Source organism: Macrobrachium nipponense, chromosome 6 (genome assembly GCF_015104395.2).
Source record: "Macrobrachium nipponense isolate FS-2020 chromosome 6, ASM1510439v2, whole genome shotgun sequence".
Classification (NCBI taxonomy): Eukaryota; Metazoa; Arthropoda; class Malacostraca; order Decapoda; family Palaemonidae; genus Macrobrachium; species Macrobrachium nipponense.
In genome coordinates, this window is record NC_061108.1 from 5,962,024 (window position 1) to 5,967,649 (window position 5,626).

General features: G+C 38.4%; 1 protein-coding gene across 1 annotated transcript in view; it reads right to left on the reverse strand.

Annotated features, from left to right (window-relative positions):
• LOC135216052 (division abnormally delayed protein-like) overlaps positions 1 to 3,701 on the reverse strand; it is a 42,488-nt gene extending 38,787 nt beyond the window's left edge. Inside the window, exon 1 of the mRNA XM_064251026.1 lies at positions 3,599 to 3,701. The gene's annotated coding sequence lies outside the window, so the exon portion shown is untranslated. The remainder of the gene's footprint in view (positions 1 to 3,598) is intronic.
• Between the last annotated feature and the right edge of the window lie 1,925 nt (positions 3,702 to 5,626).

Below are 5,626 nucleotides of genomic sequence, written 5' to 3' on the forward strand. Positions count from 1 at the left end.
ATATATATATATATATATATATATAAATATATATATATATTATAAGTAAGTTACTACACACCACTTTTCTGGCTTGATATCTTAATTAAGAGAATTACACACACACACAGGCACACGCACGCACACACAAACACACTGAGAAAGAGAGAGAGAATCACGAAGCCACAGGTGTTACTGACGATTTCCTTTTTCGAGTTCACCCATCAAGTCAGTAATTCGTCCGCCCTGTTCTTTGTATCAACACAAACCTTTGGTCTGATCTGCCAAAAATTCAAGATTCATTCATAACTTCGGACTTTCTATCGTACTATGGGATGAATGAATGGACGTAAAATGACGTAATGATTTCAAGGTCATCAATACTGATGTTACCTAACATCAATACAACAATCCCATGTCTTGAAATTGTTTACATCAAAATGATGCATTACATTCTCCCATTAACAATAAAAAGTAAAACATATGCCGAAAGGCCACTGAAAATAGATCTATCTTTCGGTGGTCTAGGTAAGCAATGAATACTGGAAACGAAGAAAACGGGAAGAAAAGAAAATGGGGGGAAGCTATGAATACTGGACATGAAGAAAACGGGAAGAAAAGAAAATGGGGGGAAGCTGTGAATACTGGAAACGAAGAAAACGGGAGGAAAGAGAAGCCAACAGTAGGATATAAAAGAGTAAAACAAGGCATGATCCGACCTCCAGCTTACTCACTACATGTGCAAGATTTTCCCCTCATGCATAAGTTGCAAACATTATATTCCTAATTTTTAAAGTGAATTAAAACATGCTAAAATTTATGGTCAAATGACGTGTTGTTTCACCAACGAAAACTAAAATAAATACACTATATTTTATCAGAAATCATTTTTGCTGTAATATCTAACAAACACATTACTTATCTTTTACATTATCATTCTAATAAATAAATCATAAAAATCCTATCCTAAAATTCCTGTATCTTTAACTCAACGCAAAACACCTTTTCCAGACCTTTTTAGGCTCTTTCATAGACCTTTCATTCCAACAACAACGAAGTAGTTTGTAAGCCTTACTCCCCGAGTAAGCGAAAAAAAAATCAAACACCATCATTACTCCGGACCAGCTCCATCTTCCAGAAGCATTGTATAAGTTATTTCCTTCCAGCCTTCCAGTCAATCGCTTCGCAACGTTTCAGACGACGGCAGCGCCATCTGTAAATTACCTTTAGAGACATATTTAGAACCCTTTGTTGTTGTGGGAGGGGCACGGCAATCTCTAAATTACCTCCGCAAACGCGATTAGAAACGTCGTAGGCGACTCCATCTCTATATTACATTTGCGGACGCATTTAAAAAGTTGCCCGAGTGTACGCGCCGTTTTCTTCCAACACGTTCCAAAGTCACCACAGAGAGAGAGAGAGAGAGAGAGAGAGAGAGAGAGAGAGAGAGAGAGTGGGGTGGGGTGAGGGAAGGGGGGGGGATCCTTTGTAATCGATATATCGAGAGTGTGACCGGCATCTTGAAGATCACCGATTCTGAGGGCGACAGAGATATACATCCTTCAAAAGGAGCGACACGCAGGCTTCAACCTCAGAGAGAGAGAGAGAGAGAGAGAGAGAGAGAGAGAGAGAGAGAGAGAGAGCAGAAGAATCTTCCATTCTTGAAACAAGACAGACACGCAGATATTTCTTCAAATTCCAAGTATAATGTTACAAAGCTATCTGTCTATCGGTGTCTGGCTTCTTTGAACGATGACGTCACGAGATACCGCTGGTCGTGAAGCCTAAACATAACTAAACGACGCCACCTAATATTTTTTTTAGTAAGTGGAATGTATTTAAAGATTAGAGCTAATTTTGGGAGCGAAAATTCGGTATTCCTTTACAAGACTCGAAAGTATCCTATACCCGCAGCAGTAGGGTCTCGTGTTGTTTTTATAATTCCTGCTACAGTATATTCACATCACCCGTGCATCTGATGTCTAGGCCAGTCCCCTACGACGCTCCGGATTATCTGTTGATAAGCCAATCACAGGGCTGGAAACTCTGTCTCTCTCGAGAGAGTTCACATAGGCAGGATGTGTTCCACCTCTCCTGATATGAGGGTTACTAGTTTCCAGCCCTGTGATTGGCTTATCAACAGCATATCAGGAGCGTCGTAAGGGACTGGCCTGGATATCAGATGCACGGTTGATGTGAATCTACTATGGTTCGTGCTACTTAGTAGCAGGAAAGCCAATGAAAACAGGTACACTGTCCAGTTGGGAAAATTACCCTAGTTAACTCATGGTTGAATCCAGCAACAGTCGATTTAAATAATTTTAAACCATTTAATCTTTTTTAATAAGATCTTCAAGTACTAGTACCATGACACCAAAAAAAATGCATCTGGAACACAGCTGTTATATTAGTAGTAGCAGAAGTAAACGTTTTTTTATTATCATATTATTAATATTATTCAGTAGATGAAACTGGTTCACGTGGAACTGGCCCATTCAAGGGACCACTGACTTGAAATTCAAGCTTCCAAAGAATATTCACTTATTAAAAAAGAAAAAAAATAATAAATATATAGAAATGGATTGAAATGCAAGAAAAATCGTATTAGGGCACATTTATTCTAATTTTCGTTGGTGAAACAATGCGCCCTTTGACCATAGATTTTAGCACATTTTGATTTACGTTAAAAGTTAGGAATGAAGGAAGTCTGGAACTGAGAAGTTGGGCAGCGGGGCACATTGACTGCATATCGGCTTTATGAAATATAAAGACAATAACAGGACGATAGTTATGTTAATATGGGGCTATGTCCGTTCACGAAGGCTTTCAGTATTTATAATGCAGTATATATATATCAGAGAAAGTCTAGTAATTCTAGTACGTCAGGTGATTTTGTTAAAAATTGAGGGTAAACTTGATCAACGATTATGGCGTCTAGGTAGAATTTTTGCTTTTTTGAAATGCCATCGGAATTGGAATACAGAATTTAGGCCAAAGGCCAATCGCTGGGACCTATGAAGTCATTCAGGGCTGAAACAGAAATTGAACGAGAAAACGTTTGAAAGGTGTAACAGGAGGAAAACCTCAAAGCAGTTGCACTATAAAACAATTGTTAGAGAAGGTGGAAAGTCAGATGGAATAAAGAGTATGGAGTCGAAGTATAAAGAATGAAAGAGGTTGCAGCTAGGGGCTGCAAGGGCGCTGCAAAGAATCCCAATTAAGTAGAGCCTACAGTGCATCACGTGAAGTGCAATGACGGCACTACAACCCCTGTCCGTACGGAGATGTTACTTATAATGTTCAACACGTATCTGTGGAGATGCCCTTGTACTTCTTCGACTAATGCTGCCATAAAAAACAACGACAACAGAAACCAAGAATAACAACAATTTCTTGTCAGTTCTTCTTGAATGTCGATGAACGGAAGAACAACTCTACAAGTCTGCTGGGCACGTCCCAAACCACAAAACCTCAAGGAAGGTATACCCCCTCAAACCCTCTCCCCCTCCCTCCAAATCTCTCCCTCCCTCACACCCCCCCCCCACCCCCCCCCCCCCCCCCCTTTGCAACACTGCAGAAGAAGAAGACGAGGAGAGAGCAAAGGAGGTCTCCACTTTACCTTGTGAAGTTGAGAGTTGTTCGTAATTGTCTTGGGCACTGGCGGTGGCGGTGGTGGGGGTCACTGGGTCTTGGTGCGTGGGTACGTGGCAGTCCCTCCTGACCTGGAAATAGAAAATGCCCGATGTTCAATAGAGAGCTGAGGGAGAAGATGATAATGATGATAATGAAGATGATGGTGAGGATTCTACATTATCAATAATAATAATAATAATAATAATAATAATAATAATAATAATAATAATAATAATAATAATAATAATAATAATGGGTAAATATATCCACAGTAATATGTCTGTTTGATCTCATTATTTAAAATATATAAAACAGAACATACTACTGTGGATTTACTTCCCCATTTTATTGTCTCATGTGATTATGAGTGTTCTTTGAATAATAATAATAATAATAATAATAATAATAATAATAATAATAATCATAATAATAATAATAATAATGACGAACAATGTGATTGGATTTCATGATAGTGAGAAACTGATTCTCAAAGAACATATTATGAATGATGGTGAAGATTCGACCTCATCAATAATAATAATAATAATAATAATAATAATAATAATAATAATAATAATAATGAACCAAACAAAAACTTCTTTCAGTTTTCTTCTGAAGATTGAAAAAGAAACCCACAAATTCAATTTGTAACTTGTTTACTTCTAAGTATTTACATTTAGTTTTACTCCACACTCGAGTACTTTCAGGCCCTTCTGTGGCCCATTCTCAAGAGATGTTTGGGATGTTAGCCTGGGTCAGGCCCAGCAGTCTTCTGGAACTTCTTCTCGTTGTGCTGTCATTTATGCGAGTGGCTGTTCTGGTTTTCTTGAGAGTTGACCAATTCCCTCTTGTCGCTCTGATATCCTGAGCTGATGGTCAATGGATTCACCCTTGTGGTAAGGGTGTGGTCACCGAAAGTCTGTTGGGCAGGAAACCTAATCTCCAGGTCAGCAGGGTCAATCTTAGCCTCTTTTAATATCAAAGCTCGGCTTATGGGATCTTCTGAGGTAAAACCTTTGTTTCCTTCAATTACTTTTAATCTCTCTTGATTGTTAGAGAAAAGTAACAATAATAAACTAACTGCCCTTTTTAGACACACTCATAGAAAGAAAAGAAACAGGATATGAATTCAGCACATAGAAAGCCCACACATTCAAACTCATATATTCATTTCTTCTCTTTTCATAGTCATTGATATAAAAATAGGGGTTCTAAAACAGGTTTATTTCTTAGGGGCAATGAGAACGTGTGACCCTTGCAAGATAGAGCAAGAATAAATTACTCGATAAAGCTTCGATGCATTAGCATACCCGGAATGGTTCAGAAAAAGGGCACTCAACAAAGCTAGAAAAATATTTTACAGAGCGAATGTAGAGAGTACATGGAATAAAGAAAATAAGAAAATAGTTGCCCTCCCTTTATGCCTACAAAATGAAACAATCACTTCAAAAATGAAAGAAAGTCAATATAAATTTGTATATACCTTCGATAATACCTTAAAAAACAAACAAAAGTGTGTAAAAATAAATTGGAAGGAGAAGACAGTAATATAGATGATGTAGCGGGGGTATACATAATCAATTGCAATAAATTGTGGAGACAGATACGTGGGGGAATCAGGTAGGGGAATAAGGACTAGAGTCCAAGAACATAGAAGGGCAGTACAGCTTAACTCTCAGGGGAGTGCTATAGCTAGACATTGTTGGGAAAATGACCATAGGATGGATTTTCAAAAACAGTAGGCTTATATACAAAAGCAACAAAATTAGTCACAGGAGGGTAGTAGAAGGTGCACTTATCAGAGAGATTAAAGTAATTGAAGGAAACAAAGGTTTTACCTCAGAAGATCCCATAAGCCGAGCTTTGATTAAAAAAAAAAAGAGGCTAAGATTGACCCTGCTGACCTGGAGATTAGGTTTCCTGCCCAACAGACTTTCGGTGACCACACCCTTACCACAAGGGTGAATCCCATTTGACATCAGCTCAGGATATCAGAGCGACAAGAGGGAATTGG